Source organism: Tenrec ecaudatus, chromosome 1, assembly GCF_050624435.1.
Source record: "Tenrec ecaudatus isolate mTenEca1 chromosome 1, mTenEca1.hap1, whole genome shotgun sequence".
Lineage (NCBI taxonomy): Eukaryota > Metazoa > Chordata > Mammalia > Afrosoricida > Tenrecidae > Tenrec > Tenrec ecaudatus.
The window spans coordinates 222592961-222604197 of record NC_134530.1 but is presented as its reverse complement, the minus strand read 5'-3'; the positions used below and the strand labels follow the sequence as shown (position 1 = coordinate 222604197).

At 55.6% G+C, this 11237-nt stretch overlaps 1 pseudogene; it reads left to right on the top strand.

Annotated features, from left to right (window-relative positions):
- The first annotated feature begins 5711 nt into the window (after positions 1-5711).
- On the top strand, positions 5712-6110 carry LOC142439670 (ferritin light chain 1-like; annotated as a pseudogene).
- The last annotated feature ends 5127 nt before the right edge of the window (positions 6111-11237 follow it).

Sequence of the window (11237 nt, the reverse complement as noted above, 5' to 3'; positions counted from 1 at the left end):
GTTCGGGGCTCTCGCCTTACAGACTGAGCCTGCCTTGGTTGCGGGTGAGAGCCCAGATTCGAATCTGTCTGAATAAAGCTTTACTGTTTCCATCTCTGTTTCAGTGAGTCGTCTCGGTGAGGGTCTCGCTCGCTAACACCCCCATGAAAAGTGAGAATCACACACACTGCCCTCTGGCCACAGAGATGTCCTCTCGCACTTGGGGCGGTGGGGCCAGTGCTGACCTGACCCGACAGGGCTGGGAGACTTTCCTGAGGTAACACAGCCACCGGGGCGGACGCCTTAGAGGGGGCTCAGCGCTGAGAACATTATCAGCGCCGCCACTGCTGTCATTGCCAGGCTCCTCGGAGGGGACAGATGTGGAAGGGCTTTCAAAATACAGAGAACGCCGTGTTCAGATTAATGGTGTGATTTCCACTCTTCCTGCCTCGTTTCTCAGACTCCCCTTCCCAGCTGCCAGCTGCCATCCGAACCCCGGAGCTCCAGCAGTCTCCCACCACACACTCCGCTGCCCCCCTGCCTGAGCCGCCCCACCATCTGGATGATGCCCCCGCCCCGCCTGGCCCCTCCTGCCTCCTGTCCCCCACAGGCTGTCCCTTCCCTCCTCCAGGTCCCAGCACCTGTGTTGACCCCTAGCTGCAGGTATGTGGGAATACAGAAAGATTTCTCCCAAGTTGTCTCCATATATGCCAAACCTAAGGCGCTGCTTTGCTACGCATGGTAAACAACTGTACACTTGGAGGTGAACGCAAGGTTATTCTCCCTAAGGGTTATCAGCCATCTAGAGCAATCAGACTGTACATTCTGTCCCACCCTAAGTAGGACCTACTCCCTTCTGATAAGGGTAGTGGATTTTTCCCTTGAATGAGAGCCCAGAGGCAAGGTCGAACCCACTCAAGGACGACCAAGGTTAGGCTGCCATGCTGAATCTAGAACCCGCCCATCTTGTCCCTCCTCTTGCTGTTGCTAGTACACCCCTAGATCACCCCCCTCCCTTTGCTTGTATGGCCTATGGTACAACCCCTTTCTGTTGCGTATGTGGTCATCTGTAATCATGGGGCTTACACACTCTGAAGGACATAAAAACCTTGGTTAGAAATAAATTGCAGGCCTCCTCTTTGCTCTTTGCTCCTGCACCTCCACGTGGACCACCATGAGGGCCGAGGTGAGCATGCTACCATGACATGTGTCTGACTCCCTCATTTCATCTCGCTCACCTCTTCTATTCTCTATGACGTAATTATGATCTTTACATATTATAACCACAGTGTGCATGCGGGCTCCCACGGTGTTAGAGGCTGGCTTGCTCTGACACAGGTACTGCAATTTTCTGTGATTTCCGTTTTTGTCTTAAGATGTTAAGTCCACCTCCCCTGTGCCCCCACGACCCACGGGTGGAACAATTGATGGAGCTCTTTACTGCTAACTGTAAGGAGACTGGTGGGCAAACCCCACCCAGGGGGCCCCCAAAGAAAGACCAGCGACCTCCTCCCAGACGCTCTCAGCCTTGACAACGCCATGGGGCCATTCTGCTCTGTACACACGGTCACCAGGAGTCGGAATGGATGCATGGCAGACTGGTTTGTGCCACCCCACCATGCCACCACCCTGCCAATTAGCTTCATGGGCACAAGGGTGGGGGTGACCTTTGAAGCCCATAACTAGCTGAGCCCAGGCATCAGTGTGGAGGGGAGTGCATAGGGAGCCAGGCCCTACTGCCCTGGGCATGCCCAGCCCCGGGGCTTGTCTCCATAACAGCCAAGGATCACCTGGCTCTCTCTGCCAGCGAGGCCTCTGCCGGGGCTGCAGGCAAGTCTCGGTGGCACCTGTGCCCTGGAGGAGTTTGCAGGGGGATGTGGGAGAAGCACAGCTTAGCCTGAGTTCCTGCAGGTAGGAATAACATACATATGTCAGCATCTATCTGTGCTCTGAAGAGGCCCAGGTGGCATGCGGGAGTGCCATGAGGAGCCACCCACCCCACCCCCGACCTTGGGGGTGGGCTCCTGAGGAGGAGGTGGCTTGCACCCCCTTATCAGGGAGCCCTGGCAAAGCCAAGAGGACCAGACCTTCAGATAGAGCTGGCCCTTCCACTACCTTCTCTTTGCTTGAGCTCTGGTAAGACCAGGGTACACTCACTGCCCAGTCTCCTCCAGGTGCCCCGCACGGGGGAGTTTGGCCAGCCTCCCAGAGCTGGTGGTCCCAGAACCCAGAGAATCCTGGCCCAACGGCCTCCCCCAAGAGCAGGTAGCCCAACAAGCAAGGGCGGACCCGTGCTTAGTCACTAATCTGTAATGAACAGTCTCGGATCTGTGTTGAAAACCACGTGAAACTGGCATTTAGTAGGCAACACAAGGAAAGACATGTGTGGGAGCTACACAATTTCATGTCAACTGATAAATAGAATGAAGGGGCGGAGTCTAGCCTGCCAATCAGGTCACAGCCTGGACCCTCCCTATAGACGTGGCCTTCCCATGAGGATTCTGGGAACGAACTCTCTCAGAGCCACATGAACCACGCTGATGGCAGCCAAAGCCCTGGAGATGCGGCCGCTGTGTAGTAGTTATATAATTGTTTATGTAAGGATTAAGCATGTAGGAGTGGAGTCTAGCCTATCAATCAGGTCATAGCCAATGAGGCTTCTGTGTGGGCCTAGCCTTCCCCTAAGGATTCTGGGAATTTCGGTATTTCCTCCTTGGAGGTGGGAGACTCTCTGCTGACACCCTGGGAGACATAGCAGCTGACAAGACACATGGACCCACCTGGAAGCAGCCCCGGGTGCTGAAGAAGCCATGCAGAGATGCCAGCGCTGAGATGTTTCCACTGCCACTGGATCCAACGACTTTCTACCCACTGGCCTGTGATCTTCTACATTCGGCATCATTGCATGTATTTCATGAGTCCAAAGAGGATTTTATAGATTGGTATTGGACATATGAGCAAATATCAGATGTATGGACTTGGTTTGGGCTGGGATGTTTTCTCAATGTTCAATTGCTCTTGTATATAAAGCTCTGTCTTATACACATGTGTGTGCACATGAACTTGTTTCTCTAGTCTGCCCAGACTAACACACACTGCCACTGGATCCACAAGACTTCCCGTCCACAGGTCTGTGATTTGCCAGCATTTGGCATCATTGCATGTGTTGGGTGAGTCTGAAGAGGTCTTTATAGATTGGTATCGGACATAAGGGCTAATCTAGGACTTATGGGCTTGATCTGGACTGGGCTGGGGTGTTTTCTCGATATACGATTTATCTTTGTTATAAAGTTCTCTCTTACACACTTCTATGGGTGCCCCTGGATTTGTCTCTCTAGTCCGCCCGGGCTAACACACCACATTTACCTTGTTACAGGGAGCGGAATGGCGGGTGACGGGTCAGCAGTGCGGAGCCACCAGCTGCCCAGAGGGAGAAACACAAAGCTTCCTGCTCCCGTAAAGAGGTTCTTGGAAACCCACAGCCACTTCTACTCTGCCCTGTCCGGCCACCATGAGTCAGCACTGACTCGATGGCAGTGCCAAAGTGAGACTTTACTTCCTAGCCACTCTGCCACTGCCACCGGGTTGGTTGTGACTCGCAGCAAAACTACGCGGGGCTTTGAGACTATCGATTTTATGGGAGCAGAGATTCTCAACTTCCTCCTGGGGAGCAGCTGGGGAGTTTGAACTGCAGAACTTGCAATGCCTGACCCACGGTTCCAGGGACCACGTCTTTGGAAAGAGGCTTCGGTTCTGGAAGGTGCCACGGGCTTGGGAGAGACACGGGACTGGCCGCCGTAGAAGTAGAATCTTTGATGTGGTGAAAGATTCCTTCAGTAAGCATAAGCAAACCTGTGCTTACATTGCTTTCTGGGTAATCAGACACCAGCCTCCACTCCCACTACTGGGCAGCTGCACACACGAGTCTAGCAGAGCAGGGGCAACTGCAGGCGCCCAGCACAGGCCTTGGAGGCAGCCTGACCCTACTTTGGGTCCCGGCTCACCCATTGGTCAGCTCCGTGACCCGGTATGTTTACTTGATCCAGCCTACTAGCCCGCCCAGTAAGAGGAGGAGCCCACCGGTCTTCCTCCACTCACCTGGCAGAGGCCTGGCAAGAGCCCACACCTGATGCCAGCTCTGGGGGAGGGCCTTGTGGGAGAGGCTGATGGGAAATGTCTGACACCCGCAGGGTGTGGTGGGCCCAGCTCTGGGCGCTGGGGCGTTCAAGCTCTGAAACCTTGGGCAAGGCCTTTCCCTCCGGCTGCCCGTCCCCACTTGGGAACCACGTCAAGGTCCTCTCGGTGTCTCCGAGGCCCCTCCTAAGGTTGTGGCAGGGCTCCTGGCTCCAGCAGACAGGCTGGCTGTAAGGCCACATCTCTAACTGGGTCCTTGCTTAGTCTAGCTTGCCTTTCCAATCCTGTCCCCCCCACCACCACCACCACTACACACACACTTCCTGGTCTTTGCCCCACCCCTGTCCCCTCAGCCTCCAGCTCCCACATGGGTCTCCCACATCCCCCCTCACCCCCTCAGCATTGCAGCTGGTGGAACGGATCCATCCATAGCACATTACCAAGGGTGCCAGTCTTCTTGGCTCCCACCTGCCAAGCTGCTCTGCCTGGGTTATCCATGGCCCCTCCCCTCCTGCCTCCACCCCCAGCCTCAGTAGCTGAAGACTCCAGGCCGCTGGAGCCTCTGTTTGGGGGGAGCCCTCCACCTTGTCCTGAGCATCTCAGGGTCATTGAGTCTCTTCTGTCCCTATTCGTCCTTCAGCCTCCTCTCATGTGGTCCCTCCTACTGGACCCAGTGAAGACAGAGTCCAGGAAGGCTAGCTCACAGGGCAGCCTCTCACAGAGAGCCTGGTCAGCTCACCAGGTCCCCTGCCCCCAATTGGGGGTGAGTGGGGGAGAGTGAGAGGAAGTGGGAGGGAGAGCCAGTCCGGTCACAGCATGGAGTCAGGAAGAGCTCATGGTTTCAAACGGCAGTGGTGGGTGTGGGGTGTGGTTAAGGGGTTAAAAAGACAAGTCCCTCCAAATGAAATGCTCCCCCCACCCCGCCAAAACCACCCCACCCCACCCCCCTGTAGCAGGCACAGTGACATCCTCCTGTTGAGTCTTTAAGAACAGGGCTCACAGGGCCCCAGGCCTGGGGACAGGTGTCAGACCACAGGTTCAATCTGGGCCAGAGACTGCCCGCCCCCCCCCCTCCAGTAACAGCTGAGCTGGATCAATGCTGCCTCCCCACAGCCTTTGCTCTCCAGGGAGCCGGCAGCAAGAAGAAAGACTTGGCAAACCACAGAAACAGATGAAGAAAAGGATTTGGGGCTGGGGGGGTTCTGAAAAGCACAGACTAAGGAAAGCATCCTAGTTTCTGGGGTCTTGTTCTGTCTCCCTGCCTCTGTGCCACTCAAGGTCATTGCAGGAGCCCCCTGCCTGTTTCCAGCAGGGCTGTCCTGAAGCCAGGTTTCTTTCCAGGCCTCTAAGTCTTTGCAAGAGCTCGGGTGACCAGCCACTCCCCAGAGGAAAGATGATGTTTTCTACCTCCCTTAAAAAGTTACAGTCTCGAAGCTCTCCCCGTGGTCCCGTGGATCTGTGTCTTGCTTCAACAATGTTTGAACGGAACAGATCCGGGGACTCCCTGCCACCAACCCTCCGCCACGCAACAGGTTTCTTTCCGGAAGTAACTTGGGGACCAGCTTCTCGGCCAGCCCCTCCTCTTGGGACCAGCGGGCACTTTTATTTGGCGTGTGGTGACCTCCAAACCGACGCATCATGAGCTCTCAGATCCGTCAGAATTATTCCGCCGATGCGGAGGCCTGTGTCCACCGTCTGGTCAACCTGCACCTGCAGGCCTCTGACACCTGCCTCTCTCTGGGCTTCTTTTTCGACCGCGATGATGTGGCCTTGGAAGGCGTGGGGCACTTCTTCCGCGAGCTGGCGAAGGAGAAGCGCGAGGGGGCCGAGCGTCTCTGGAAGCTGCAGAACCAGCGCGGCGGCCGCGCCCTCTTCCAGGATGTGCAGAAGCCGCCTCAGATGAGTGGCGTCGAACCCTGGACGCCAGGGAAGCTGCCCTAGCCCTGGAGAAAAAACTCAACCAGGTTGCCAACCACCAGCTGTTCCACAGAAAATAGACAGGGCTTCCTATTCCTATAACATGCTACCGTCTCAGAAACTCACAGGGCCAATCATACCCTGTTCCTATGGTGGCGTCATGGTTATGTGTTGGGCTTCAATCCGTATGGTGGGCAGTTTGAGACCAGCAGCAGCTCTGAGGGAGAAAGACAGGGTTTTCTACTCCCGTAAAGTTCACACTCTCGGAAGGTTGTCACAAGTCAGCATTGACTCAGTGGCAGGGATTTGGGTTTGGTCGCCGGTAGTGAGGTTTTCTTGAGTGCCTCGGTTCACTCATCTGCCACGTGAGGCTGTGCCCAGTACCTAACTCTCTGGGCGGTTGCGGATGAGCTTGCTGCCACAGAGTCAGTGCTGACTCATAGCGCGTCGGTAAGACGGGGTAGAACCGCCCCTGTGGCTTTTCCAGACTGTGACTCTTTACAGGAGCAGAAAGCCTCATCTTTCTCCTGAGAAGCAGCAGGTGGTTTCAAACTGCCGACCTTTCAGACTTTAACCCAGCTCCTAACAACAATGTCACCAGGCTTCGCAAGCCCACAGATGGGAACGGAGTCTTTTGAGATTCATGAGAACATCCAGTAAGCAAGGCTTAATTGTGCTTACTTACTAACCTGTAGTAAGCGATCTCAACTGTGGTGAGATTGTATCGTCCCTACAGAATAGCACGTAAAGGCAAACCAAACTCACTGCTGTTGCGACCTTAAAGGACAGGGTGGGCCTGCCCTTGTGGGGCCCCTTGGCTATAACCCTTTATACAAGAGCAGAAGCCTCATTGTTCTCCCGAGGAGCAGCTGATGGTTCCAAACCACTGACCTTGAAGTTAGCAGCTCAGCACGGAACCAGGGCACCTCAGATTAATCCGCTCACCTTGCTTATTGGGTAACCTCACCGTGTCACCTCTGGCCTCCTTGGCAAACAGGCCATGCCCTGCCCCCTTTACTTAGCGAGGTTCACTGGGCAAAAACAATTTCTATTTGTTCTCTACTGGAAGGTAAGGAGCTATAGGGGGCAGGGGGTGATCCCCGCATGAAAGAACACACAGAATAAAATATTAATGAGATGCTCTTCCCAACCAATTACCGTAGACAGTCCCTCTCCTCTCCTGTCTGGTATTCAGTAAATATTTGTTGAACGAATGAATATTTACAGCGTGCGATTCTGTCTTTGCCGCTCTGATAAATTATAAAGTCTGTGTAGCCAAATCAGCCTCCTGCCTCACCCATCCGCCTCCTTTGTTTGGGGATCCCTGCGTCAAGGTGAAGACGTGAGGGCCCCGGCAGCAGTGGGCGCCCATCAGCCTGGTCACCAGAAAGTGAGAACGCCTGAGAGGCGGGGCCGCGCAGACCCGCGATCATGGCAAGGTGGTCCGTCAACGCGGCAGCACCACTCCCGAGCAGGAGGGACTTGGCCAGGACTGACGGAGTGTGAAGGCCTGGGGCTGCGTGCACGCAGTCAGTCGCACAGGACAAATACTGCCCACTCTCGCTTGTGTGCAATAAGAAAGGATGTGGAAAGCAAAGGTTCTGAGGGGTGCCCATGGCAACGGCGAGGGGGAGAGGAGGAAAGGGGGTGTCGTGGCTTAGGAACCACCATGGTGGTATCACCAAGGAAAGGTCAGTGAGAAGGTGGTGGCGGAGTGGCACGTGCAGAAACTGTCAAGATGACGTCTGTTGTTGTTTCTTTTCACCTGGAGAAAAGAAAGACTGGAGGGTCCAAGTGGGGCCCTGTCTTGTGCACTCAGTAGAGGGCAGGGTCACCTTAAGGAACCCAAGGCAAGTACTTGATTCTCCCTGAGGTCCCCCAGCACCTCAGCAGGAGGGAAAACCTGCTGTCCGCTTTGTACCCATTGCAGCCCAGGAAAGCCCAGTGTGCAGCCCCACTGTCGCGTGGGTCCACCCTGACAGCAGTCCAGGCTCTGTCTGACTGGTGGGAATTTGAGAGTGAGCATCCTCCTCCAGCTCAAGTCCTCTGGGTCCCAGGTAAAGGGGGTCAGGCTGCTCCTTCTGGGAGCAAAGCCCCCAGAGGCACCTCCAGGAGAGAGCCCCTTCCGTGGAGCTCCTTGTCCTCAGCTCCCCAGGAGGTTGTGCAGAGGAAGGCGTGGCTGCCGCCGGACCAGTTCTGCCTGGAGCTGGCTCTGGCCTCTGTTCATGACCAAGGTCTAAGTTTCTCCCAAATTCTGTAATAGGCCTGGTTGTGCTTGGTTAGAATCCCACAGGGGAATCGCACAGACATGCTGGCTACTGCCTGCACTCAGCCTCCTACTGAGAGCATCCTAGGGACAACAATTTCCGAGTAATTTCCCTGTGTGCAGAAGGGGATCCTGAAGCAGGTACAGGTGGTGGACCTGAAACACAGGTGCATTAATCACAGAGCAATCAGCAGGCGACAGTGGGCTCTGGAGCCACTGGGTCTGCCCAGCTGGCCAGAGACGGAGGAGGGAAAGGTCATGCCGACTCAGCAACTTCCATCCATCACAAAAGACACCCACTTACCTGGCTCCTTGTGTCCTAGCCTTTTTTTCCACTGTCGGGCAGAGAGGTTGCACAGCCTGGCTAGATTTCCTCCCCCTACCCTCTGGGCCCCGCCCTCCTGAGCATCCTCTGCCCTGCCACTGATGCAGGTGAGCACAGGACTTTGACTAGTTAACCTTTGGGGAGCATTCCTGGATCCGCCGACCCTTCTTCATTGCTGATGCCTCCACACTTCTCTTCTAGTGCCCTGTGCCTTCTCCAGCTTCTCTCCAAAGAGGGGAGAGGGCAGGCCAAGACCACAACATCATCTAAAGGCTGTCCGCTCCCTGGAGGAGCCCTAGGGTGCTGTGGTTACTCACTGGGAGCAGCTCATTAGAACCTGTGCTCCTGAGAGACAGGGCTTTCTGCTCCCGTGGGGCAGTTCTACTCTGTCCTACAGGGTCGCTATGAGTCAGCATTGACTCCACGGCACTGGGGAAGCCCTCTTTCCCCTCCCACCTACCTACTAGGCTGACTCTCCCCAGCTCCTCCCCTCTCTTTCCCAGCCTCTTGTCCCCTGTCCCGCCCCCCCGCCCAGGCCCCCAGATCCCTGCTGCACCCAGCGCCCTTTGCATCTGCCCAGCACCCCTCTTGGTTGTGCCCTAACGCTGGGATCACACCCTGCTCTTGGGTTCAGGTGCATTTGTGTCCGAGGTGATTTTCATGGCAAGTGCATGTATTGTGAATCCTGGCACAACCACCTCCTAGCGAGATAACCTTGGGCGAGTCACCTAACCTCTCGCTCTGCTCACCATCAGGGATAAAAATAGCCCCCACACAAAGCGAACTGATGAGAGGAAGTAATAAGCACCTATTTTAAGATCTGGGTACACCGTGGAAAAGGCTCTCCTTAGCGTGATGTGCTGACGCTTCCAGCACTTGAGGGGGGGAGGGGGAGGGGGCATGGGGAGGAGCAAACTGTCCGTGGTCTTGAGCACCAGCAGAGCAGGCTATTTAAAGGCTCGGGGACCCCAGTTATATCGCTACTAATCAAAAAGGACAGCAGTTCAAAACCAGTAGCGGCTCCTCAGGAGAAAGAGAGGCCTCCCTTCCCTGCTTGCTTGCTGTTATTACGGGCCGTCAATGGCCCTCTGTACAACACTGCCCAGTCCTGCGCCGTCCTTGATTACTCTGATGTTTGAACCATGGATGCAGCCACTGCGCCCATCCTCTTTGTTGCTGTCCCTCTACCAAGCATGATGTCCTTCTCCAGGGACTGGCCTTTCCTAATAACATGCCCAAAGTATGAGATAAAGTCTCCCCATCCTTGCCTTTAAGGGACATTCTGGCTGTCCTTCTTCCAAGATAGATGTGTCTGTCCTTTTAGCAGTCCAGAGCACTTTCAAAATTCATCTCCCGCCAACATCTTGCAAATGCATGGTTTCCTGTTAGGTCCTCCTTAATCAGTGGCCAACTTTCACACGCATACGAGGCAATTGTACACACCGCGACTTGGGTCAGGTGTGCCTTAGTCCGCAAAGTAACCTCCTTGCTTTTTAGTGCTTCCGAAGTTCTTGTGTATCAGACTTACCCAGTGCAACCTGTCCTTTGATCTCTGGACTGCTGCCTCCATGAGCACTGATTATGGATTCAAGTAGGCAAAATCCTTGACAACTTCAATTCTTTCTCCATTTGTCATGACGTTACCTAGCGGTCCAGTTGTGAGGATTGTTATTTTCTTCACATTGTGTTATGAAGGCTGCCATCATTGATCTTCAATAGCAAGTCCTTCAAGTCCTCCTCCCTTTCTGCACGCAAGGTGGTGTCATCTGCGTGCCTCCCACCCATCCTGGTGCAGCATCCGTCTTCACGTCAGCCAGCGTGATGTCTGCCAGCTTCTCTGATGATTGGCTCAGAGGCCTTCCTTCCCAGTCCGTCTGAATCTGGAAACTGCTGGAACCAGTGCAGCACCATTGTAACACCCAACCTCCAAAGACCCGCTGGTCCCCCACCCCCCTCCCCATTAGAAGTCCCTTGTTGTGTGCCACCGTGGTCCCACCCCATAGGGGCTCCTCGGCTGTCAGTCATCTTGACCAGAGGGGATCCACTGCTTTGTCTACTGAGCAGCTAGTGGTGGGTTCGAACCGCCAACCTTTCTGTTGACAGTCATTTGGGTCGGCTAAATCATTGCGCCACCGGGGCGCCTTCTGGACGTCCTCTAGCCCGTTGGGTACAGAGGCTGCGCAGAGAGGGAAAGAGCCTGCAGGCAGAGTTGGCCTCTTAGACGGGAGTGCAGCCTGGAAGCCCGTCTCCCCTGTCGGTGCTCCTTTGGGAAGTCACTGCGCACCTGCGGCTCGTCCTTCTGTCCGGGCAGGCGCAGGCAGGTTGGCGGACAGACGGAGAACCCAACACTCTTTGGAGCCGTCCGTCCAGGGCGGACACAGGCCCCGCGCGCAGAGCCCGGTGCGGTACACGCCGCCCCGCCGGGGCCAGGCAGCCGTCGGGGAGAGCATGCACACGGGGATCCAGGGGGCTCACCGTCCTAACCACCCCAGGCGGGTAGAGGGCAGCACCCCTGTTAGGGGGCACCTGCCTTCTGCCTTCTGCTGGGTGAAAGGGGGCGGGGGAGGCCGCTCCACTGGACCTGTTCCGAGAAGACGTGCTGCTGAGCAGCTGGCT